Consider the following 27,472-nt stretch of genomic DNA (forward strand, 5'->3'; position numbering starts at 1 on the left):
CGCAGTAGGTTCGGGTCAATGGCTACCGCGTCTATTTTGTTCTCCATGGTCTTCTGAAGTGTCATGATGGCCTCTAGTAGCTGGGAGTTGGCCGGCTCAGGCGTCTCGCGTTTGGCGCCTCTCCAGGGGCGGGAGCCGCATCGGGCCCTGTCGCTCCGGCGGCCGCGAAGGACTCCATGGTGGTTTGACGGTGTTTGCTTTGGGCGCCCTTGGTGGTCATGTCCCTGCCGCAAGGCCCCCCAGTCCTCGGCAGGCGCTGCGCTGTCTGTATCCTCTGGTTGTGCCGATGGTCTACTGTTGTGCGAGGGATGCCCGGGATGGGTAATCCTTTGTGTGTCGTCGGGGGCCGGTTCAGCCGGCGAGTGTGGGGGGAAGCCTTCGCGCTCCGAAGGGCCTGTCTCCCGGTGGACGTGTACGAGTACTGGTTGTCTTCAGGCTTCGCTCAGGGTGCTAATGAGGTACGGGTCATCGGCCCACCGGGCAATGTCAGCGGAGTGTGGGCGCCTCAGCTGCTTGGCAAGGTGGCTGGGTACAGTTCGGCTTCGAGGCCCCTGCCTCGGGTCCATAGGGAGTGTAGTAAAGGCCGCGCCAGGCGCTCCCCCCCTCCAACTCCTTACCGCTTTCCTTCGTAGCTCCGCGGGGGAGTGCGAATCCCAACAGAGAAGCTGCAGTGTCAGCGCGGCCTCAGCAGCTCGCGGGGAGGTGGTGTGCCTAGACCACGGCAGCCGCTTCAGTCCGATTTCCTCCGAGGCTGCTCCGACTCCCCCTCCAACAGGCGTGCAGGTCCGGGCCCCGTGGGTGCAGGCTGCCCTCTTCGGATCACCTTTGGTCGGGCGCCCAGGTCCTCGGCAAGCCCCCGCAGGATCAGCCGCAGTGCTCTGCTTACAGCGTCGGGCCGGGGCTCACGATGGCTGCCATTTTCTGTGTCCACATGGCGTTCTTTTTTCCTCGTCACTGCGGGCCAACGGAGGGACGCAGGGCTTCCAAACTTCGACAGCGGGTGGTTCAGGCTTTCGCACGGCTTGTGTGCAATTTTCAGATGTTTGTAGTCAGAAAAAGCGGTAGTTGGCGGCGGATCGTTAAACGTATCACACGGAGCTGCACCGAACACGTCTCTCCTACATGGCGGTTAGCCACGCCCCCTCTACCTCTATAAAGTTATCTATAAAATCGTGCAGCTCCTCCCTGAATGCCAGGTCTCCCAGGGCATCAATCGGCATTCTCCACATAGGGATAGGGGGTCTAGGGCCAGAGTGGTTCCATTCTACTAGAAGTGGTTAGTGGTCTGAGATGGTTCTCCCAGGTGTTGTGCACTGTCTATTTGTGACAAGTGTTCTTTGCTAATGAAAACGTAATCTAACCTCGTATGACGGTCATGTGGGGAGGAGAAGTACGAGTATCCCCGAACGTTGGGGTGCTGCTCCCTCCATGTGTCAGCAAGATCTAGTGCATCTATTAATAGGGATAGGGCTACCGTGGCTGCTGAGGGACCTTTCGGGTGGGGCTGGGACCTATCAAGGTTGGGATCTCGTACACAGTTGAAGTCCCCTGCCCAAAAAAAGATGCCTGGAGTGTATGGAGTGATTTTGGGATACATTGAGTTCAGATGTGCCGGAATATTAGTGTTGGGAAGATAGGAGCTCACTAAACAGACCTCTTCCTGTTCTAGTCGGCCCCACAGTATCGCAAACCTGCCTTCCGTGTCTATCTCGGACTTAATAAAATGGAATGGGAGTTGGGGGTGAATCCAGGTGTATACTCCTCTGGCATATTTGGAGTAGGTGGTTTCAATTCCTTGTCCTTCCCAATGCTCGCCTAATTTGGCCAGAGAGTCCGCCGTGCAATGTGTCTCCTGCAACAGTGCTATTTTCACTCCCTTTCTGTTCAAGTAGGACTTGATTCTGTTCCGGTGTAGGTAAGTTCCCAAGCCCCTCACATTCCAAGTCATTATTTTTATTCTAGTTGCCATGGTGGGTTAATAGGATTTCCGCTGCTTCAGTCCAGCAACCGTCAACCTCTTCCGTTCGCTCACCCCTTTTTGGCTTCTTCCCTCCGTGCCCGTCCTCCCCGCCACCACCTGTTACACCTGTTGGAGACTTTTTAACTTGAGTAACTCCCATTGTGTGAATGGGGAAAACAAACAAAAAACAACTTGAACTGCCCCTAGCAGTTGCTTTCAACTAGCAGTGCTTAGGGGGTCCCGAGCCTTCCAGGCCACTCCTGGCCTTCCGGATCAGGTAGTGTGTAGGCAGACTGCCTGCACAGTTTCCGGTGGGGTGAGTCGCCTTTCTTTTATTTCGCATGGTCCTCCGTGCTCCTGTCCGATCTGGCTTACATCACAGTAGGACTCAATTGTAGTATAATTGTCTGCTGTCTATATTCGTGTGGGGGAATCTCTTTGCTCTTCTTGTCATGGCGGGTGCATAGTCAGCCCAAGTCTGACCGTGGTGGTTCCTCCTTGCCATCAGCCAGGTAATTATGTTCGAGCCACATGTTTGCTGCGGCTGGGGTCTCCAGAAATATCGCTCTTCCTTTGTACAGAATTTTGAGGTACGACGGGTAGAGCAACATGTATTTTAGGTTGAGCTTTCGTAATTGTGCTTTTATTGGGATGAAGGAGTTCCTTGCTCGTTGCACGGTGGGGGTATAATCTGGGTACATGACTATTGTCGAGTCTTTCCTCTTGATTCTCCACCTTCTCTGGAGTACCGCAATATAGTTTCCCGGTCACGAAAGTTTAGAATTTTGGCAATGATTGGGCGCTGGTGTGAGTCGGGTTTGGGGCGTTTCTGGAGAGATCTGTGGGCTCTTTCAACAGAGAACCCCTGGCTGAGGTTTCCTGGACCAATTGCCTGTTGTAGCAATGTTTCGATAAATTCTGTCAGGTCTGGTCCTTCCAAGTCCTCTGGAACCCCCAGTATACGAATGTTATTTCGGCGGGCTCGACCCTCGGCATCCTCAGAGTGCGCCTCCAGCCTTGCCACTTTTTGTTCCAGGTCTTGGCCTTTTATCTTTAGATCTTGGGTACTCTCCACGTCGTCTTGCAGGGTAGTTTCTATCGCCGTGACCCTTCCAGTTAGGTTTCGGGCGTCCTGACGCACGAGCTGTATGTCCGATTTCACCTCCTCTATCTTCCCTTCGACTGATGTGCGGAGGGCCACTATTGCCTGCAGGACTTGCGTGTGTTTGAGGTCCTCTTCTTGTTGAGGTGGCTCTTCCGAGGTCTCCCGGTATTATTGTGATTGTCTTTGGGGTCTGACTGTCGTGAAGGAATCCATCGTAACGAATTTCGGTTTATTTTTGGTGGGAGACATCCCTGGTGTCCGGTCCCACAGTCTCTTATACCGGGTCCGGTTCCGCAAGCTATGCAGGCCTTCCCTGCGGCTGCTGGTTTGCGTTATGGTTTTCGTGTCTTTGGGCGGAGGGTAGCGGGTCCGTGGGTCGAGTTGGCTGCCCCCACTTATTGGTTGGCCATGTGGGGTGGGGTCCGTCGTGCACCCGTGCCCCAGATCTGGGTGGTGGGGGGGAGGTCCCTGGTTCTTTTCTGCCTCACTTACTGTGTTATATGCTGGCCCACTGCGCCCGCTGTTTCTACGATCTTCCCATCAGCTCCGCTCGACTGCACCACGAGTGCGTCTCTTTGGCCCTCGTTCCTCCCGCGGCGGCGGCTCCCCGGAGTGCCTTCGGCGCTGGTATCGTTGGGCTCGAATTTCAATCCCTGTGGTTTCTCCGCAGCTGGGGAATGAGTGGCCCGCCTGGTCGGCTTCGGTGTGGGAGAGTCCTTTGTTGGCACGCTCCGCAAGGTAATTTAGGCCTCTGTAGCTTCGTTCTTATTCCGCGGTGGGCGCCGCCATCTTGTGGGTCCCAGGGGCTCAGCGTCCAGCTTCGCGTTTTAAGCCTTCCCTGCCCTGGTTCGCCCCAGGAACAGGGTCGAGTGTCGGTAATCGGTTCCCCTTCAACGTTGTTCGGTTTTTTAAGTTTGCAGACCAGTTATAGCGATATTAGCTCGCTTTGCAAGGATCTCGGAACGGAGCTCCGCGGGAGCCTGTCCTTACAGCATGCGTGCTGTACCCCCCCATAATCCCTACAATGATGACACACTTTTTGTGACCATGGCCAAACACTAAAATACGATTAACACCCAACATTAGAAGGAAGACTCTGTACCCCTTTTTGATCATTCATACCTCCTTGAAATGTTACATATGCATTCTACGTTCAATTTCATAATGCATTTCATCCACCACCTTGCTAACACCTCTTCAACATGCATCCAAAATTTGGCTCGGAGATGTTCTCCTTATATCATTTTAGAATCACAACTATCATTTGTGTTTCTTACAAGAATCCACCTCAAAATATTGTACTTCCTTTTTTCACTTGATATGTGCCACAAAACCAATTAAACTCATACCATCCCACAAAGCTAACTTCCAACGCAATCCTATTTGGAAATGTAATCAAACAAAAAATGTCTATCAACTACATTCCCAAAGCTCTCTTGGATGAATTGTAACATTGATATCTAAAATGTCTTGATAAAAAATACTGTGCACTCAAAGAAAATCTCACACACAAATGCTTCCTTGCCCCTTATCTAGTTTCCATAATGCTCAGGACCTAGAAAGAAAAGCAAATTGGAAAAGAAAAAGGGTAAAATCCCCACCTCATGTAAAGTTCTGGGTAAGTGAAGACCTGCCACCAAAGATTCTATAAAAAGTATACACAGCAAGATCACTCACTTACAACACACTGGCTCGTGTGCCCACTGAACCCAACACCAGGCAAACCAGATTCTGACCCGGTATCAAAACTGATGTTTTTATGGAAACCAATTACTGTCAACCCACAAAACAATACCAAACCTGCAATATTGGTATCCTCTTCAAACAGCTCTGACGACACTGGCCCTCTCTGGCCCTGACCCCAAAAGAAAGTCAGGTATCCTAAGAACCACCTTCTAATGAACTCGACCTGGATTTGGAGGCTTGCAGTGTCAGTTAGGCTTTGGGCTAGGGGGCTAGCTAGCCATTACGAATCACACGACCTCGCTGATATTAACACTACACTATTGAGCAACCAGATGTAGCTCCAACAAATTCCAGCCCTTTGGTGTTACGTATTGAGGCCCTAAAAATCGAATATGCTTCAGATGGAGGTGAACGTTTAGTTTTCTTACATAAGTAATTGTGCAAAAACATTTTCTGTTTTCAGATAATGCAACACCTAATGTTAACTAATTTAGCAAATTGTCTTGTGCTTTCTGAATTCAAATGGACTAACCTTATGCAAAAATAAAAATGTACGCGTAAAATACAACAAGCTCACTAATATCATGCTCTCTGACATCTGTTTATATTCTGTTTCCTTCTCTTGTCATATTTATGGAGTTCATAATTCATATTATCTTCCTATTAGGTCCCAAGAAATCCATCATGGTTTGAATCCTGCAAAAAACAGACACTCAAAGGCTTCAATAATTCCACATTTCAAACTATCTTGGATTGCAGACCTACATTGCTGCGCCTATATCCACTCACTTTTGTTTCTCATGCATACCTTAGTTATGGGGGCCATTTTGATAAGGCTTTAACATTGAGCACGAAGATTCGGTGGCCAAGGAACGGTACAACAGGTTTAATTTGTGCTGTAGCACTCCGAATGTGTCTTTTTGGCCCAAGGACATTAGCCTCTTAAGACAAATGATTAATTAACGCAATTTCGACTCTAAGTTTAATAATATTTAAGTGTGCCAATAATTGTCTTTGTCAAATCCCAGACGCACTTCAGTAACTCTGGAATGAGGCTGAGCTAGCAGGTGGCGCTGGGAGAGCAAGTCTGCTGCCATTAAAAACTGCCAGAATTTGATTGTGGACCAACTGGGGAAGACCGAAAAGATCCTTACAACGTGCACAAAAGGAATGAACCTATAATTAAATTACAGTTAAACACAGATGGTTATTTTACAGCAGGTGTTCAGCTTTGAAAGTGTAGCTTTGTTCTATTTTTGTTCCATTGCGGAAGTCATACCCAGTTGGGTATCTGGCAGCATTCTATGCTTTTTAATAACGAGTCCGCTGCATCAGTGATGGCCAGATCCACGCGGATTGTGGGCTTCTTTGAAAATGTCATAGCATTGACTTTGAAGCATAGATTAAACAAACAGTGAATTGGAAAATGAGAAATGCTTTAACTAACAATGGATGGCATTTAGACGCTACACCACTGTTTCTGTTATTATGCGGTGTTGTGTACAGTATTAGGAATTCACCCACCACGGAACTCGGCACAAATGAAAAACAAACAAAGAAAGGACCTTTAATTCAGGAATGTCAATGCCTCATACAAATGCAGAAAACAAAACTTAATGCGAAAAGAATTAATACACCCGAGGATTAGAAATTAGCACGTAACTGCTAAAGGCATTAAAACAAAAAAAAAGAACAAGCATCTCTAGGAATGCACTGTTTGATTTTCTTTCAATGGTGGTGCACATATATATCCATAGTACTTATAGTAGATTGGTACAACGATGGGTTAAATTGTAGTATGTTCAATACAACGCCATCTTAATTTAAAGTTTCCATCGTAATCGAATTGTGTGCAGAGTACAGTTTATCTTTGAGCTAAGGTGAAGCTGCACGTGCAATCGGTGCTGGTTGAAGGAATATTTAAGCTACTGTGTAGTCCTTGTGACTTTCTTGGGGGAGGGCGTAAATGGGTCTGTACCCTGCAACTTCTCACCTGAGGTACATTGGCAATGATGCTGGGCAACAGGCGAACGCTTTCCTGTCTTTTATCAAGTTATCACCTTGAATGCCTGGGAGCACAAAAGCACCTCAAACACATAGAGGTACGGCTATAAGGCTGACGAAGATCATGGTCCATAATATTTGTTAGCATGCACTTCAGTGTTTGCACATAGGTGTAAAATAACATGGTGTTCTTTCTGCCAGGAGGGGGCCGAAGCCTCTAAGGTGAGATTTGTCTCTGGCAAATTAGATGATGAACAACGTTTAGCATGCACTTATTGTTAGTCTATGTTCCACTGGTTATCAACTCAGCAGGATATTTAGCATGGCGCCTTTGCAATCCTCCTATGGGTGCGGCCACCTGCATCCCAATGCAAGGGTGCAGTGTGGTAACCTGGCCGAAGGAAAGCCTGCATGATATGTGCTGTGCCAGAGAGTGTCCTGTAGTAGGCAGCAGCGGAGATACAGCGTTTGGAGCTCGCAAGAGGTCGGGATAGTGACACCTCAGGGGCAGTGGATTTCTAAACACTCATGGACAGTTGCGATAAGGGAACATGTTTATTGTAGTGGATGAATATCTTCCAATTAGCAAGAGCTGCTGGTCAGAGAGAGGTAGCTCAATCTATTGAAGGAATATTTAGGGGGTGTTTTGTCCCTTCGAGAACATTTCAAAGGCTTCAAATGGTGCATTTGCAGTAACATTTCTGAGAAACATGGGTTAAACAAACCACAATTTACATTTGCTTCTTTAGAGTAACATGTGAACAAAACTAGTGAATGCAATGTCACCAGCAGTACATACATGAAACACGGCGCGTTCACAAAATAGTCCAGCATTGCATTCTTGTCAGTTTCATGAAGTTGACCCCAACATTTATCTATGGCATTAATGATTTGTGTAAATCATTTATTTGGAGCTTGAAGCAACAATCTATGTCAGTTAAATAGATGTGGGCAATAATATTGTATTGTAGTGCATTGATTCAATTATGCATTTAGCTTCTTTCAATTCTGGCTGTGTTATGCAAACTTGGTGAGCCATCTGTGCATGCCCCCCCTGCTGTATGATTGTGATGTCTTTTTGCCTGCCTGCTGTATTACGCTGCCCTGCTGTATGCTTGAGACGTCTGCTTGCCTGCCTGTCATATTACGCCCCCCTGCTGTATGCTTGAGATGTCTGCTTGCCTGCCTGTTGTATTATGCTCCGCACTGCTGTATGCTTGAGATGTCTGCTTGCCTGCCTGTTGTATTACGCTCCCCCTGCTGTATGCTTGAGATGTCTGCTTGCCTACCTGTCGTATTACGATCCCCCCTGCTGTATGCTGGTGATGTCTGTTTCCTGCCTTTTGTATTATGTGCCCCCCCTGCTGTATGCTTGTGATGTCTGTTTCCTGCCTTTTATATTACACTCCCCACTGCTCTATGCCTGTGATGCTTGTTTACCTGCTTGTTGCACTTCGCTTCCCCAGCCTCCCTGCTTACCTCTTCTTCTCTTTCACCAAATCTCACTGTTTCTCAGTCTTCTCTCCCGCTCCCTATCATTTCCCTCTCCCCCAGCCCTTTCTATACTCATTGCACTGACTCTATCCGAAATGTCATTAGGCCTAGTACCATAGTAGCTTGTTTGCTTTCCTCCCCCTCCCTCTTTGTTTGTTTTTTCCTGTTAGGGAGAATTCTCCAAAATGGCTAATTTCCCTTACCTACCGAGTCCCTCAGCAGCTTTGCTGGATTTCTAGGATTCATTCTTTCACCTGGTAAGAGTGTGAGCCTTTTTTCCCACTCCTACATGTGTTTTGCTGTGTGTGTTTAACATTTTTTGTGTTCATAGACTGTGGAGCCTCACCTACTCCAGAGGCATCACCTTTTTACTATGTGTTACACAGCACCTTTAGAGCAGTGACTCAGGGTTGTCTTTTAGACTTCTCAACTCAGACTCCATTTTCTGGGGCTGACTACTGTCTCCCAGAACATGTAAAGTTGCCATTAACTTTATTAGTCTCTTTTAATCCACAGACCCAGTACAAACTATCTTACATAGAGTACTGGAAAGGATTACAAGTTATCCCTTTTTGTCTGTCTCTCATGGAACATTGTTTAGTTCCCTTTTCATAAAGACTTGGCTGGTGGCAGTGGTAACTACCTTATTTTCCCTACCGCGGTTATTGTAAATAGCCCTGGTATTGTTTTAGGCTATCTTGATAGCCTCAAACTTAAATCCGCTGGACCATATTTGTTTTAATTTGGTTCTGGCTGGGTTTATTCGACATTTGTTTTTGTAAAAGTCTTTCTCGTGTTTTTCTCTGCGTGCCAAACCAGGTTTGGTTCCTTTGTTCACCGTCCTTTCGCGGGCTTCTGCACAGAAGCCCTCCTTAGGCGCCTGAAAGACAGGTAGGCAGGATGTGAGGGAGGGGTTTTAGGACCCCTGCCATGGATTCCCTTGGTAACCCAAGTCGCTCTCCTGTTTGATTGGCTAGGTGACTGTCCCGCCAGGACAGCCACCCTGCTGTATGATTGACAGCCAGGCTGTGTGAATGGGAGAAAACTGCATAAAAAGCAGGTCTCTGGGGCTGGAAAGGCATAGCCACCACTTCACCACTGGATCGAGAGAACTGAAGAGAAGCAGACAGAAGAGGACCTCTACCACGACTGAACCTCCCGGTGAAGCCCTGCTGCGGGTCCGAATCTTCAAACTTCGTCGAAAGGGAAGATCTGCAAAGAATCTTCCCCCCTTGAGCTGGTGGGAACAACCAGTTCACCAAACTGCAAGCCAGGCCTCCCTCCTCTGGTCGAATTTAATGTACAGAGCTAGAGTGAACCGGATAGAAAGGAAGGTCGGACCTTGCTTGGGTTTTAAGGCGCGCACCTCTTATTTGCCGTTTTGCTCTGCAGCTGGTTTCCTCCCTGGGCAGTGCAAAACCCTCCAGTCTTCCTACTTCGTGTCAGTTCAACAGTCGCTTCAGGAACCGTGAGCCTGCAGGACCTGCCAGGAACGACCGCCTCAGCTACAGCTTCTTCTCCATTTAAGGTACTGTTCCAAACCCGGTTGTTCGTTTCGTCCAGCAGCGGTGAAAGTGTGTGAAACCTTTAGCCAATCCGAGGGCTTCTCCTTCTCTATTCTTTAAAGTAACTTTTCGCCTGACCAATTTCGTTCTGAACTCTTGGCAAAGACTTAACCGCAAACTACCCTGAACTGTCTGATCTTGAGCAAAAGACTTTTGTCCCATTGACTTTGGCTGTAAGCCTCTTGATTTGATTCCCTCACTGTAGTTCCTTTTTTCTAGATTGCCCCGCTTACTTACCTGTCGGTGCTGCTAAATTTTTGTCTAACTTTGTCTTTCCCTCCCTTTTGAATTATTGGAGTGCCATTTTGCTCACACCTCATTTTGAGTTTAACTTGTCCAGAATCTATTGGGAGTGGTGTGGTGTATTAAGATTATGATTTCTAAACTGCTTGAGAATAGTGAAACGTTTAATAACTGATGTGTAAATAAATGTCTATTCTTTAACCTTGAGTCAGTGTTTGTTTGAATCATAGTAATTGCTGTCCTTTGTGTAACTATTGATACTGTTCACTTGCTCTTGAGATAAGTCTGGCTGATCAGCCATCGCTACCACTTTACTGTGTAGTACAGGCTTGTATCAAAGGTGAAGTTGTACTGTCACTTGTAGTCATAATTGTGTGTGGTGTTACCAAAGGGTACTGCATATAATTCTGCCTAACACTCCCCCCTCCCAAACCAGCACTATCTGAAATTGCGACAGGCCTAGTACGATAGTCGCTTGTTTTTTTCCTCTCATCCTCCCTCCTCCCCCTGCCCAACACCTCTTGTCAATCTCTGCCTCCACCAGAAATGTTGTCAGGCCTAGTTTGATAGTGGTTTGTCTGTTTTCATCTCCTACCCACCTCCTCTCCTCCTCAGCTTTGTCATAGCTCTTGCACTATATGAAATGTCGCCAGGCCTAGTACAATAGTTAATTTCACATTCTTAATGTCTTAAGGCCTTGTAAGAATGGCATTGTATTTTCCCTTGGTCCCTCCCTTGCCTTTAAGTGCTTTGAAACACATGTGTATAGGCGCTATACAAAAAACCAATTAATCAATCAATCAAGGTCGGTGCTAGAATGTGAATAATTTTATTGGAGGAGCATTTACATCTCCCAGTTGCCACGAGTGACTGAGAATATGTGGGTTGGTGCTTGTAAATGTGAGAACATGTTTATGATAATGTGCCCAACGTTTGAGAAAATGTAAAAACCTAATTTACAATTTCTTCTCTAAGATAATACATAACAAAAATCCATTAAATGCCATTTAACCAACAGCACACATGAGCATATATTACAACATTTGTATGATGCCTGTGCCCACAATATATGCCACCATGGCACTTTAAGCTTCCATTTATAAAAAACAGTCACAATCTATCTATGTCAGTAATGGGCACTGTACATTCCTTTCATGAATCTACAGCCACAATCTATCTATGTCAGTCTAGGTGAATGTGAATCACTTTCATGAAGGACCATACTCAATCTTTCTATGCCGATATTGGGCAATGTAAATAATGTTAATGAAACTGCGGCCACAGTGTAGCTATGCCTGTAACAGGCACTAGAAATTATTTCATGGAGCTGCAGGCACAATCTATCTGTAAATCACTCCATGAAGATACAGCTACAATGTATGTCAGCATTGTGACTGTATATAATTGCCAGGAATCTACAGTATAAGCTATTGTTACAGTATACCACTTTCATAAAGACACAACCACATTCTGTGCCTCTCATGGCCACTGCAATGCACTGTGATGAAGCTGCAGCTACCATCTATGCCAGTATGGTCACTGCAAGTCACGTTATTGATGGTCATGGTGAAAAGACTATGCAAATGTGGTCATGTTAAATCACTTCATAAAGCTGCAGCCACAGTCTTTGACAGTAATAGGCAATCTATATCATTTTCATGAAGTGGATCCCATAATGGACCAGCAGCAGTGGTGTTTCCCCATCTCCACCATACACACACAACACCTATTGCTTTGCATTGGTGTACACACCTACGCACAGAAGCACACACACAAACACACATACTATGGCAAAATGACTACTGCTCTGCTGGACTACAGGGATGAGTAGTGGGTAAAATACCCACTCACACTAACTCTAGTACAAAGCCCAACAGACATCCCTCCTTCACCTCTTTTGGTAATGTTGGCCGATGGCATGCTATACTCTTCAGCAGGGGTGTGAGATGATACAGTTGCAACATAAAAAACAAAAGTACAGTGGTAACAAAATCAAAGGATGCTCAACTGAGGTTTTATCAACTGAGGTTTTATCAAAATGGCAACTTTAAGCTGGTGTCGAGGCAGCAAGTTGCATTTTTCCAATGACGAGTCAGCTTCACAATTTGTCTCTCTGTTGATCGAGTGAGCGTTTGAGACAGGTAGAGCCGATGGGTCCCAACCGTTCAAGTTGGTGTTTAAGTGGCATAGAAATAAGTCATCCACTGTGTCAAGCTGGTATTCAAGAGTTGCAAGTTAATGGCTTCATGTGGGTCAAGTGGCTTTCAAGTCAGGTCGAGACAAAACATCTGTCGGGTTGAGTTGGCATTTCAGATGGGAGAATCATGTTTATAGCATTGCAGGTACTGTAGTTGCTCAAAATAAGTATGAAGGCAGTTTACAGAGTTTTGAGCTGCTTGTGGACTATAAATTGATGTCCAGGCCCAATCTTCTGGTACAAGGTGAGTTATTTGTTCTGCTAATCCTCTCCAGGAAGATTGCCTGACACCTTCAGGGGTTATTGACCTATTGTAAGCAGTGATCTATATCAGTTGACAGGCAGAAAAGAGGCCTTGGTCCACAACAGTATCACCACAAGTGTTCCTCTGAGGTTGGTAGGTGTAAGAGCTTTTCTCTTTCTTGGAATCTTCTGTTTTAAATTGTATGGCAGAGGACTTTGGAATAGACAGTATCACCCACAGAGTTCCAGGTGAATTGTTCTGGCCTTGAAGTCCAAAGAAGATGGGTTAGAGACAAACTGAGGGAACTCAAAAAAACAAAAGATGGGGAAAGCACTACAACCAGATGAACAAAATCAACTACCAATGACTACCATAAATTAGTGTATGCAAACTGAAAGTCATGAAAGCCAAGAAAGCACACTACTGCGAGAATCCAATCGACAATAAATCCACAAAGAGAAACATTTAGATTCATCAAGGAAATAAAAATCTAAAATGTATGCAACAGCATCATACCCTCACAAAACCTATACAACACCATCATGGCCCACGTAAGTGCAAAAATAGGAGAAATACAACAGACCATCAACGCTGACCAAAAACGCTACCCTCCCAGAAACCGGCACCCCAATGAGCAACACAACATTCAATCAATTCAAACCCATAAGCAAGGAAATCTTCAACAAATTATTAAGATACCAGCATCAACACAAAGCTACTCATCCACAAAACACCAGCCTTTTACATCTGACTATGAACCATAAACATGGGAACAGCACCAAATTAATTCAAATAAGCGTACATCAAGCTCCTAAAATATGCGACAGAAAATACATATTGGCTTACTAATTACAGACCTATATCAAACCTAAAGTTCCTAGCTAAAATCTTAGAGAACCACTTTCACAAAGAATTACTCAATCATGTAGAAAGGAACAGAATATTTGATAAATCCCAGGTTGGCTTCAGTCCCATTAGAGGAACAGAATCAGCACTCCTCTCTAAATGGTAGAAGCTAAAAATTCATGCGGACAACACCCAATTGGCCTGCATACTATAGGAAATATCATCTGCTGTAGACTCAATCAAACACACAATTCTAATCAAGAGACCGGAGGAATCCAGTATTCAAAGCATTACACTAGTATGGCTGAAATATTTCCTCACAGACTGAACTGAACCTGCATTAAACCATGCATATCAAAAACAAAAAATATCACTTGAGATGAACCATAAGGATCAAGTGTCTCCCCACTCCTCTCCAACATTTATATGACCCTTGAATAAAGCTCATTCAAACCCATGGACTGACACCATACAACTATACAGAGGGCACCCAATTCATCTTCAAGATAACTAATGACAATGTCCCTGAAAACACCATCAATAAATACCTCACCAACATAAATATCTGGATGGCAAACAACAACTTCAATCTAAACACAAGCAAAACAGAAATAACAATCTCCCCACAAGATGTCCAACACAGACACCCCTCACCTGGCACCAGAGCATGGGAACCCAACTGGAGACTTCAACATTGATAACAGTTCTGGGAATCCTCATGGACAATGGTCTCATCCTGGAACTACAATTCAAGTCAATAGGATAATAATGTTTCTACCTCATCTGATTAATAGGAGGGATCCTCCCCTACTACATTTGGGCACACATAACCCTCATGATCATCTCCTTGGTGTTATCTAGGATAGACTATGTAAATCGTATCTGCCTAGGAATTATGAGACTAAATAGAAAATTAAACCTCACACTGGTCCTAAGAAATTTACACTGAAAACCAGGAAGGAAACACATCAACTTCAAAACCCTATACATTGCCCATACATCATTACACAGACAAGGTGCCAAATTCATCCAGGCAATAATCACTTGATACCAACGGAGAAGAGACTTAAGATCTAACACCTACATTGAAATAGAAACAAGACACTATGAGATAAGAAAATTCAGATGAAACACCTTTGTCTATCTGATAGCAAAACTCTGGAACTCGATGCCGAAGGAAATAAGAATGACGGAAGACCATATAACTTTCAGGAAAGAGCTAAAAACCTGCCTATTCAACTTGCTGAGGTAAACATAGAACCGCTATACAAAAAAAAAAAAAACACACGCAGTCCACCCAAGCCATACAATGACTGCTGTGACAAGCATAAGCTGAAAGAAATGGATAAATACAGACTGAAAAAAACAAAATAGCTACAAATACCCAGAGATCACACAAAACCCACTAACCACTTCTCTCCTACAGACAACTCACACTTCCCACCTACAACACATGCCCAGAGGGCTAGTGAATCAACCCACCAAAACATGCAAATTGCACATCACTCTCCAATCAAGCTACAAACACAATAACCTCTGACAACAAAAAATTCAAAACACTGGAAACCTTACTTCCAGATACAACATGCCCTGTGCACAAAAGAAAACACACCCAGAAACCTCAGACACAAAGATGCCAGTTCCTCCTAGTTCTACATGCATCAAAAGATGAGCACATCTATCCTATCCCTCTCTTCCTCACTGACCCACCTAACTCATTGACCCTGGCACCTAAATGTAGCAACACCACGTGGTTGCTGATTAATCTTTTTATTGGAGGGGCACAGATACTTGAAAATTGTATGCAAGTGTGAATGAGGAAATGCGAGGGAGTCTGAACCAAAGAAAGGAATTTCAGTGGGTTCTCCGCTCAAGAACATTTTTAGAAAAAATGATGAATCTAGTGCATTATACACGCTGAATTGTGTTGGTGAGTTTGGTGAAGAGGGAGACCCATAGACTCAATGGAAAAAAACATTGCTCACGCCTACAGCTGAAACCACTGGATGGATTTTCACCAAATTGGTGGCAGGAGGGGCAGCTTGGTGCTGAACGTGTGCTTTTGTAAATTTGCTGCAAATCCGTAAAGTAGTTTTTTTAAAACAGGCAAAATGTAGGTCCAAAATAGTAGTGATATCTGGCTCTGCTCCGTGGACCCATATCCCTGTTTGATCCGCAGACCAGACTCCGATTGGACCGGAGGGGCATGTCATGTCCACGGACACTCAGCATGACCACTGATTGGCTGGAGGGAAGTGTGATGTGCATAAAATGTTCCCAAAAAACGCCTATCATATTGTATCCGCGGATAGCCACTGATAGTGCGGCGATGAAAATGTCTGGAAAACATGTTTTGGGGCATCTGGTGTAGGGTAGAGGGCTTCAAAGGGTGGGGGAGAAAAATATGGTTCATATGATGTATTTGTTTAGGTGGAAGAAGTCCCTATAATGTTTGCAGGCTTATGTAGGGTAGGGGAGTGGAATCTAGATGATATGAGGATGTTTGTATATGCTTTATTATGCTGTGGTGTTTGTGGCCAGCTCCTACACTCTTGGGTGCATGGCCAGAGGCCATGCACCCAAGATTTTACCCACTGGCTGAAGTACTGTAATAGTATGTGTGCAGAAGTGCATAGGGCGTGTGGCAGCTGGGTTATTGGACTGCCCTGAGATTCTTGGGTGTATGAGAGTCTGTGCAGTGGATGAAAGTAGTGTAGTTGTATATGAACTGAAGTGGACAGGGCCTCAGGCAGCTGCCTTATGTGTGTGGGTTGTGGCCAGAAGGCAGATTTTTGGGTGCATGGCCGTATTATGCTGCATTGGTTGTGGCCAGGGCCTAGGCTCTTGGGAGCATGGCCGGAGGCCATAGGCCATAGGCCATACACCCAAGAGTCTAGGGCCTGGACACAACCACTGCAGCATAATACGGCCATGCACTCAAGAGTGTGACAGTGGAATATGGATTGCACCCAAGAGTCTGCTTATTGGTTGAATTACTGCAATAGTATGTGTACAGAAGTAGACAGGGCTTTAGGCGCCTTGCTTATGTGTGTGGGTTGTGGCCAGTGTAGAGATTGTTGGGTGCATGGCATATTATGATGTAGTATTTGTGGTGGAGTCTTGGGTGCATGGCTGGAGGCTGGAGGCCATAGTCCATACACTCAAGAGTCTAGGACCTGGCCATAAACATGCACCCAAGAGTTTGCCGATTGGCTGCAAGTAGTGTAATATTTTGTTTACAGAAGTGGACAGGGTGTGTGGTAGGTGGTTTGTCAGACTGCATGGCTGTATTATGCTGTAGTAATTGTGGTGAGGTAGTGGAGTCTTGGGTGCATGGCCAGAATTTGCAGATTAAAAAGAAGTATGACACCAATAATGGTATACTGACTGTATGTATTGTTGATGCCCTGTGCACATTTTTTGCATGCAGTGGGTAATACTGGTCAAGCAGAAATTGTTTCATTCTCTGTGATAAAAGAAAACATAACATGTTAGGGTAGGTACTTTTAATGTCGTATTGCATTGCATTGCATTGCAGATATTTGTGTACTTTGTACTATGCTTTAAACAAGGGTACTGTGTGATGTACTCGGTTCCTGTGTTTGTTCTCATAATCATTGGGCCTCATTACGACCCAGGCGGTAAGTTAGCGCCTGGGTCGTACCTTTATCACCATGGCGTAAACTACGTTTACGCCATGGTGGTTGGCAGACTTACCGCCCCATTCCGAGGTTGGCGGGGCGGTAAGTCCCCATTAACCCATTTACCCTTCCCCATTCCCATTTCTGCCCCATAGGGCGTAATGGGAGTGGGGAAGGCGTTAATTACGCCACTGTAAATTACGGTGGCGTAATTAACAACAAGGTCCCTTAGCGCCATGGATTTTTCCTCCATGGCGCTAAGGGACCTCGGAATGAGGCGGTAAGGGTCGGCGCTGTTTACGCCGCCATAAACCCCTTACTGCCTGGGTCCTAATGAGGCCCATTGGGTCTGTGGGAAAAAAAAACCACACAGGATCAACAACAAAAAAAACGTTGACGTTCATTTGTTGTTATTTGGCACACTCTGATTCAGTGACGTGTGCATTACTTGCAGAAATGTTTTATAGGCATATCTATGTGGTACTCTGCTTATAAGCACTTCTGCAGTAGGAGTAATTGAAATGGTGTATGATTTTCCTTTTGGAAGTGGTGGTACTATGGTTGCAGTTAAATACCAGTTGGCGTATTCTAACTGTTTATCTGTTTTCTCTTTTTAGCAGTATTTGTTTATGATTTTGATTGCTGCTTATGTTTTCTAAGTACTGTGTAATATAAATATAATATAATTTAGCATTTACATAGCGCTACAAACCCTCAGGTATCTGAGCGCTGCTTATTATTACCCACAGTGTGTGGTGCTCATTTATCGACCTCGGAAAGATGAAAGGTTGAGTTTGGCCCTGCCGGGATTCAAACCTTCATCAACAGGCTCTGCACATCAAAGTGAGCACTCTACTCACTGTGCTATCAGACCGGCACTGTGATTTTACACACTAATATTGGAGGATTGTGGGGGTAGTTAGATACCTATTGGCGTATTCTAACTGTTGGTAGTTTGAAAGTAGTTGCCGGTATGTTTGTAGCAGTGTGATTGCTGATGGTTGATTTTGGTAGTTTGACTACTGGAAGTAATATTGTGGTACTGCGGGTGCAGTAAGATACCAGTTGGTATATGCTGGTTGTTTATATTTAATAAGTGTTAAAGGGTTTCCTCAGAATAACTTTATTTTTGGTGGTGGATTTCAAATTGTATAGTAATGGGAAGTAATATTGTAGTATTATGGTTGCAGTTAGTTACCAGTCGCCGTATTCTAACAGTTTAAGTTTCTCAGTTTTGCAGGGTATGTCTTCAAGCACATTCATTCTTGTTGGTGGATTTACATGTTTCACTCTTGTGCAGTGCTTTTGCAGCACTATGGATATAGTTGCATGTACTTGTGTATTTCTTGCATTGATATGGGGATTGTTAGCCAGCCGTTGCCTTATTCTAGCAGCTGGTGGTTTCAAAGGTTATTGAGGACAGTTTGTAGATGTTCATACTCAGATCAGTGAGTACATTTTGATTTTAAGAATATTAAGTAGGCATTTGGAAGATTTGCTGGTAATCTCTGCTTAAGAGTAATGGAAGTATCACTGCATTAAAACCATCCACATTTCTTTTTAATATACGCAGTATAGTGACCTGTACTGGTTTTGGCGCCCATGTGGTAGATTATCCCTACTGTTGTGAAGGATTACTTGCCCGTGTATGAAGCTAGTAAGCTTGCAGTTGTTTTTGGTACCATCTGCATTGTATCGTAAAAGCATTACTATTAGGTATTGGCTATGTGATTGTATCTGTAAGGTGGAACAATTGTCGGAATTGCAAGTAGTACATCATATTCCATGGTTTCTATTTTGTACGAGCTGTTGAAATGGAATGGATTCACAGTTAGGTATAGATAAATACACAAAGCGCTCGTTAGGGACTTGTTCCTGCACCACATAGCTGCAGAGAGCGCATGTATGTTTCCACGTATATGAATTCTGGAAGATTTCATTTTTAGGTATGTTTTTGTTTTTCAGTACTTGCAGTAAGTACATTAGACATTCTTGTGGATATTCTTGTGTGTTTATAGAGAATCTCACCATTCCTGGACAGTAGTCCAATTCCTGCCTTATTCCTGAGACAGGATTGTTTGTTGCATTTCTGTGAAGTAGTAGCATTTGCAAACACAACTGGTCCGTGCTGTTGATTGCTACATTTGCATAGCAATTTACACCAGTTGTATTGGAAAATTTGAATGGACCAGACCGTTCTGTGTCAGACTCAGTTAATGGAAGTTCATGTGATTTCTTTGAAGAGGTGGTTATCCCTGTTTGTGCAGTTTGGTATGCATTTGCCTTTTCAGTACCTTTGTCTGTGGTTGTGGTAATTGATGGAGTGCCAGCTGCGTTCATTTTCTTTGGCAGTATTGTTGGGAGATCATGTGTAAGTTGTGTTTGCATTACTTTTCTTTTACAACATTTTCCTTTTTGAGGAACAGGGTACATTTTGAGATGGGGTGTGTAGAGTTCACATAGTCTGTTGTACTCTACGATGCAAGGAATGTCAGCCATCACTTTACTTGCATCAAAATTGTCTAGAAATAGTCCTTCAAGAGTATGTAGGTGTGGCAGTACTACATAACTCATGCCTTCTTTAAAGACTGCACTGCCAAAGTCAATCAATGTTTGATCTAGGGTTAGACCTTGCGATTTAAGAATAGGGACTGCTTATGCAAGAGACAGAGAAAACTGTTCTCTGCATACATACATGACTTTGAAAAGAAGGAATTGGGATGTGAGTGTCCTATCCTTTTAACTTCTGAAAGTTTGTAAAAGTGAATATTGACACACTGAATGCTGTTGTCACGTGGATATGCCTGGAAGCCAACAACTGTACCAAGTGCTCCATTAACTAAACCTTGCTCCACATCAAGTTTACGCTTTAGCATTACTCTACAGTTTAAACACAATGTTAAAACTTTCTCCTAACCAGCTGTGTTAGAGATAGAGTTTTCTAAGTTATTTAGTTGTGCTGTGGCTTGTTGACACATAGGTACTGTCATACTATGCCCATCCAGTTTGCCTGTGGAGTAAATTTGCAGTATTAGTTGCAAACATTGTTTCATTGAATTGTGCACAGCTTGCTAGGGATGGAAATAAGGATATACAGTTTACATTTTTGTGTGCTAATTGTTACATGGCATCAGTAGCACATGTGTTATGGCCATAGAGCTCACGGATGCGTCTGGTATTTAAGATAGACTGTGCTTCCTTAGAAAGTACACCAATCTGAATGCTTTTCAAAACGTTGGCATAGATGAGGTGTGCCGACTGACGCATGTTTTCAGTTAGTTCTCTATATTGGAAATGTTGTCAGAGATTTACATTTCCTATGCTGCCAAGTGTCTGTCGGCACACTTTGTGTCCTATGGTTTTAAAAATAGTTTCACCTTTCACTGGTGTTAATTGAAGATCTCCAAAAACAATTACATGCTTTCCTCCAAAGAGTTATTCATAGTCTGTTTTAAGGACCTCTTGCAAACTGAGGTGAATGAAAGCCAACATTAGGTTGTAAACCATGCTCACTTCATAAATTAGAAGCATTTTAATTTGTTTCAATACTCTGCATAGCTCCATAGCAGCTTCTGCTGAAAGTTTGTGGTTGTCTAATTTGTTTTGGTGTTCTACTGGAAGGAGGAGCAATTGGTGTAAACTAACACCACCTATGTTGTAGGCAGCTAAACCTGTGGGGCAGATACAACAGATGAAAGTTTGTAGTTTTTCAATTGTTGGAGGAACTTGCTAATGTTTTTGATTAAGAATGTTTTGCCCGAACCAGCTTGACCACTTTATACAGGGGTACAGGTTTATAGTTTTGACAGGTACAAGTTTTAGTTTCATGCTGCACACCATGTTCAATTTCTGTAGTTACTTCTAGGAATATGCTACACTGCTCATTGTTTAGTTGTGTGATTCCAATAGAGCAAAGTCTTCTGCAGATTGCTCATATTGACACATGGTGTTTTCTACTTCCGTTATGGCTAATTGTGCCTCATTTGCTATGAGTGGCTGTCCAAGTGGTCTTGACTTCCTGTAAGATAAGGTTGACTGCTATCAGGAGTGTCTATATTTAGTTGTGCTTGAAGTTCTTCTTCTTGTTGGCGTTCATTGTCCAACATGTTTTGTACTGTGTAAAGTTTTTATCTGTTATAGTGCAATTGAAAGCATCTTCATAGGAGGCATGGGTGTCCAATAAATCTTCTTCTTTTCTTCATGGTTTAAAGGCGTATTTAACAATAGCTTCATATGATTAATTAGACTGTTTGGTAAGTTTAACCAGGCGGCCTGTGCAACCTTTGACTATGTATTTACCTTTGTTCTCATCTGGTTTAATATTATTTTTGTATGATGAGTTTTGGGCTATGTGGTATAGGCACATGGTTTTCAAAGCAGTACTCCTATTTGGATAGTATGTGTCTAATAAGTTGTTTTTCAAAATGTCCTGCCTGTTGGGATCATTTTTGCCTATTGTTTCTATGTCTTGGTATGATTTGTAGGTACACAATTCACTAGGATAATCAAAGATTGATCTATTGGCCATTGCATTCCTAGAGTGTCTACATTCTCTTTGACATTTAATGGCAAATAAACTACTTTGACACAAATACCTTTCAATAATTCAGAGTTAGGCAATTTCGCTGTTTTCGGTTGAAGGCGTAATATCACATGAAATGGATGCACTGTTTGGATTAGAATGCTCTTATACAAATTAAGCTGTTGGAGTGATTTCGGCAGTGGGAATATTTCCAAGTTATTAGTGATAGCCTGTGAAGGCATTTGGTTATTGTCAAGTTTTGAAGTGCATTATGTGCAAAGTATTGAGGGGTTAGTCATTTCATATTTGTTTTCTGCTATCAGATAGAGAGCTAATTGGAACCATTGGGATTGCCTGTTGTCTTCTATTTTGTACGTTATAGCTTCAGTTTTGGTGCTCTTTGTATAAAAAGTTCTGCGGCAACACAACCATACTTGGTTTGGTACTACAGCAGATGTGCTTTTAAACTTTGCTATTTCTTTTTTGTATGCGTGTAATAGAAGGTTGTCATCTGCAAGGTTGTTGCTACTCTTTTTTTAAAGTTACTGGAGTTGGTAAGTGCTCTTCAGTTCCAAAATATTTGCTTTAGATGTGGTCTATTTCTTTGAGCAGGTCTTTGGCTGTACCGTGTAGGAGAATGTCATTTAAATGGTCCAGTGCTAAAGCTGGACTCTTTGCATAGTACAGTCTCTGAACAAGATTTTGTACATTCGAATGGTGTGTTTCTAACATTTTGATGTGGTGGAAGGTGCTTTTGCAAGCAGGTCCAGAAATGCATGCTAATGAATGTCCTTGTAGTCCTGTGTATTTGTGCACTGGACAGGAGTCCATACTTTGTAATATTTTTATTTTTAATTCGTCTTTGGCTTTCACATACTGATTGAGGAACTGCTGTAAAGATTTGAAAGATTGTTTTTGCACGTTACACATTGATGTGCACTGCCATTTGTAGACTGGATGTATTGGTTCAGTGGAATGGAGAGTTGATTGTAAATTTGCTGGGGTTATTCATGCAATCAGTGTTACTTCTTCCATAATGGTATTGTTTACCTTTTCATACCCTCGCCCACTGCTATGTATGACAATTAGGTTTGCCTTATTCTTGTGTGTATGCCTCTTCATTGAAATATGGCTCTCTGCTGGTGGTGTGAATCCACTCAACTGCACAGACATTTGTAAAGGTATCTCTGCTGATATTGCGTCTGTTGTGAAGAACATTTTGTAGTTTACTAATTAATTTTGTTAGTGGTTTCATTCTGTTTAAAACTAATATAAATAATTTCATTTTAAAGAGCATTGCACTGTCTATGAGAGATTCCAGGATCAGTTTTCTGCATTAAGTTTTAAGGGTGGAGTGTTATTTTTTCCCCCTTTTTTTATAAGGTTCTCAAGGATTCTATGGTGGAATATTTTTGTAGCATTAATTGTTTGCAATGCTTGGCTATGTTACCGTTGGTAGATGTAGTGTTTGCACTACTGGTAGTTCTATTGTTCTTAATACATTTACTTTTAGTTTTACATTTTCAAAGAGAAGTCACAGATTTTTACAGTTCTGTTTTGCTTAGTGACTGTATAAGCTGTTTTGTTTGAACTTCTTGTAGAAAAATTGCTAGAGGTGGATGGGTATTTTGCATGGCTTGAGTTTGATCTGCTCTGTTTCTGCGTTGCTTTTTACAGAGTTGCTTTTTGTTAGGCACTGTCTTGTGTCTGTTGGAGAAAAAAGGAAAGTGTGTGTTTGGAAGTTGTGCAATGTATTTGTGTGTACTGTGCATTAGTGTCTGAATATGAGGTTACGTATACATAGAGGAGTGTGATTGTGCTAAGGGCTGTTAGCTTTAGTTGGGATGGCTGTAGTGCTATGTGTGTGTGTGTTGCTGTGAGAAAGGTTTGTTTCAGTGTGCACGAGAGTGTAATGTGCTTGAAGAAGTAAGGACATTGCAATGTTTCCGTAAAACTAGTGGGTGTCTACATACTGGTGTTCTGATGACAATAGAAGCAGTGGACCTGGCAAGGTTTCTTCAAGGTTTTATCTTCCAGCGGAGACGTCACTGGGTTTTAGCAAGCAGTGTTTCACTGCAATTGCAAAAGAAGGAAGTTATTGGGTATGTGGGTTAATGGTACTTTAATAGCAGTAAGAGAACACATTGTTTTAGATTTTAGGAGGGTTTTTTAGCAGTAAGAGTTAGTGTGTGTGTGCAATTGTAGAGCACTGCATACGATTGGGGATTTGGGAGTATTAGTATTGTTGGTATGGGGCAGTGCTGCAGTGATAACTGTGCCCTATGGGGCTGCAGTTTTGAAGAGTGTGAGATGTTTTTGCACTACTTGATTTGGAAATGGATTTAGTGGAAGTTATAGTAGAGTGAGAAAAAGTGCAGAAAGATGTAGAGATTGGAAAGGAAAATGCTACTGTATGTGTAATTTTGGTAATTTCCTCACACATAGTTGCTTGCTACATGAGTGTAGAAATTACTTTCAGTTGTTGCATTTATGTAAGCAAATGTACAGATAGCAGAGTTTCCATTGTACATATACATTTCTTTGCTTTCATTCCAATGGTGCATTTTGTCAATTGAGTAGTGCATGTGCTTGCCACGCTTGTTGTAATATATATGCAGTTTCCCTTCTGTGTGTCCATTCTGGCCATTTCACATAGGATCTGGAACTTGCATGTGCTGTGCAAATGTTCCCAATGTGGTATTATATTTAAAAAAAATCACAGGTAGTAGTGCTGAAATTGAAAAATGTGGTTTTCAGCTGTTATGCTAGTGGGCAGTACAAGAAAACTGTGAAAGAAAACACTATTGTAAGTAGTAGTTAGTTGATGTGAGGAGATGGTACACATGACAGTATGAATATTTGGGAGGTTATGCAAGGCAAGTGGCAGGCACCTGATTGATATGCATGCAATATAGGCACTTGCTATGCTTTGGTAACATACATGCAGTTTTCATTTTCTGTGTGCATTACAAGACATATGCAAACCTGTAGTTTGTGTTGATGGATGTAGATGTGGATGAATCTGAAAGTAGAAATCTTTGAGAGTTTTACAGTACTTTTGGATGCAGTTTCTTGGGAATCATAGGAGATCTATGCTCTGAGTGCTCTGAGTGTTGAACAGTACATCTGCAGTGTTGTGCAGAGTTTCTAGAGTTAGATGTAGAAATCTTGAATGTGATTGGTGGATGGGTGTGTGACTGCTTACCAGTAGCTAATGAGAGAGTGCTGCAAAGTATGAAGTGGAAATGGAAGAAGGGCTGCCCTGTGTTACGGGATCCCCGAACGCCACAGTAGTTTGCGGATCACACCTCCATGGATTTTCAGCATGCCTGGCATGGAAATGGGAGTGTACTGTGGGGATTAGCCAATCAGGTCTTAAGGGTGTGGTTTACAGAAAGGGAGGGTAATAACCTAGTCCTTGGGGCCTCTGGGGACCTTGGGCCCTTAGCCCTGTTGCTAAGACCCATGATTATACCCCACTTCAAACCTGCTCCTGCATTCCCTTGTGAAATGCCCCCACCTTAAACAATTCCAACATTGGGACGGTCCAAACACACCCCCTGTGGGTCCAAAACCTCATCCTCTTGCTCCTCAAAATCCCCCTCTTTCTCACTATGGTCCTCCTTTTTGCCACTGTGGGCAGGGGTACTGTTGTCCCTGTCCCACTGTCCTTGTCCTCCTTCAGCCCAGAGCATGGCAATAGTGGCGATCACAACTTGTTGGATTCTCTCTGTCCCCTCTACCTGTACAGGCGTAGTCACAGTGTCATGATGCCTACCCCCGGAGCACCAGGCCAGGCCCAGCACCCCCGTAAGCAGGCATCATGCCCTCGGGTAAAAGCCCAGCAGCCCCTTATAGGGGCTCTTTGGACTCAGTCCTGGCGCCTTTGGCGCCAGGCTCATGTTGGACATCAGTCCTGGCGCCATAGGCGCCAAGCTCATAAAGGGAGGTGTTTTGTGTACTTACTTGATGCAGACCATGCTGCACGCTTCAGGCCTCCCTGAGACCTGAAAGGGACTTTTTTTTCATAGGGACTATTTTTTTTCACTCGGGCATGGCCAGGGAAGGATACATACCTATTTGGGAAGGATACATACCGGGTACTTCTTTGGAGGCTATTTAAGCCACGCCCAGACAGCAGCTCATGCTTCGTGTTGTTCTGATTCCTGCAGCTTAACGCTCACCGTGTCTGCTCCTGCTCCTGGACACCAGCTACCTCGAACCTGGAAGACCTGCAAGGAAGGAAAAGAAGAGAAAGGTGAAAACCAAGGACTATTTCAAACTTCTTACCTGCATCCGGAATCTTCTCGCCAGCATCCCTGAAGAAAGACTTCCATTTAAAAGCATTGCGTTGCTCGCTGCAGCGCCACGCTTCAGTCACCTGTCCTCGAGACATCTCCCGGCTCCATCGCGGCTGTCAGCATCGGATGCCACATCTCTGCACCTAGGGGAGAGAGGAAGAAACAAAAGGTGAGCAGAAGGAACACAGAAGGAAAGCCTGATTAACAGCCATAATACTTACCGGCTTTTCTTCCACATTTCGGGTCGGCGCCGCCCCGTTGGCAGGTACCGTACCCCGGCCCCTATGGGGAAAGGACAAGAGACATTTCTGGGGAATGATAAGGACATTTAGAGGGATCGCCCTCATCACTAGTCACCTCGGCAGTTTAACCCCTCGACGCATCGCCTTCATTCTGCACCTGAAATAAAGGACAGATCACAGGTTAGAAAGACAACATAAAGGGGGCCTCACTTGAACTTTGAACTTTCATACTTACGGCGCATCGCTCAGGAAAGTCAAGTGGATTTTGCCAGCGCCATTCTGAAAACCAGTGAAGTAACTGGACGAACACGCGCCCCTGCACCAGAAGCAGGATGGAGAGTTCATCCTTCCAAACCATAAGGTGAGCTTAAACCGGGGTTTGGAGGAAGTTAGAGAGGAACGAAGGGGGAGGGGGGAAGGGGGGAGCTAGCACACTATTCTGCAGACTGTTAATCCCCTTTTCATCTGCAGAAGGATATTCCTACGGGCCAGGCAAGCACGATTCGGAGGTCCTGTCCAATCGGTGTTCCGGGTCCTGCACATCACTCTAGAAGAGGCCACAGCAATCCAGACTAGACCAGCGCCCCCGTGGGAACCAGGTGAGCGTTACAGAACGCAAAGCCTTCCTACAAATTCCCACCCAGGCGCTATGGAAACTTCTGAAACTGACCAGTTGGCCCAATTACTGGGGGAATTACGGGCCGAAGTACACGCCGCTCATCAAGAGACTAGTGCCCTCAGGAGGGAAGTGATTGTAATAAAGGATAGAGCTGATGACCTGGCCAGACAGCTTTTGCAAGGTCAAGCTGGACAAACTCCTTCACCCGGTTCCGAGGGGAACCCCGCTCCTGTGGTTTCCAGTAACCCGGTGCAGATTAATCTACCTGGAAACATGCCGCTGGCCCCACCTGAACGCTTTGCTGGGGACCCCAACCGATTCGCCGTATTCATGAATCAGTGTCGTTTGCACTTCCTATGCAGACCTGGGGCCTTCCCTAATGATCAGACCAAGGTAGCCTTTGTGTTGTCATATCTCAGCGGCTGTGCTGCCGATTGGTCAGTCCCACTGGTAACTGACCCGATTCTTCGTGATTTTCAAGGATTTCAAACAAGCATGGAAAGGTTATTTGCTCAACACTCCCAGGGACAGGCTCTGGATGACGAACTTCTATCTCTGCGACAGGGCAATCAAGACCTTCTATCCTACATTGCAACCTTCAATAGACTAATTGTGGAAACTGGTTGGCCAGAGGATAAAAGAATCACGTTATTCTATCGAGGTCTACGCGGAGAACTTAAAGATGTCCTTGCACAAGTTGTAAATCCGCCCCAAGAATGCACTGAATATATAGATTTAGTGGTCCAATTGGATCACAGGCTGCAAAACAGAAAAGCAGATCGGTCCAAGTTTGAAACCCGGGT

The sequence above is a fragment of the Ambystoma mexicanum genome, chromosome 1q (assembly GCF_040938575.1).
Source record: "Ambystoma mexicanum isolate Mex_15411 chromosome 1q, UKY_AmexF1_1, whole genome shotgun sequence".
NCBI classification, from domain to species: domain Eukaryota; kingdom Metazoa; phylum Chordata; class Amphibia; order Caudata; family Ambystomatidae; genus Ambystoma; species Ambystoma mexicanum.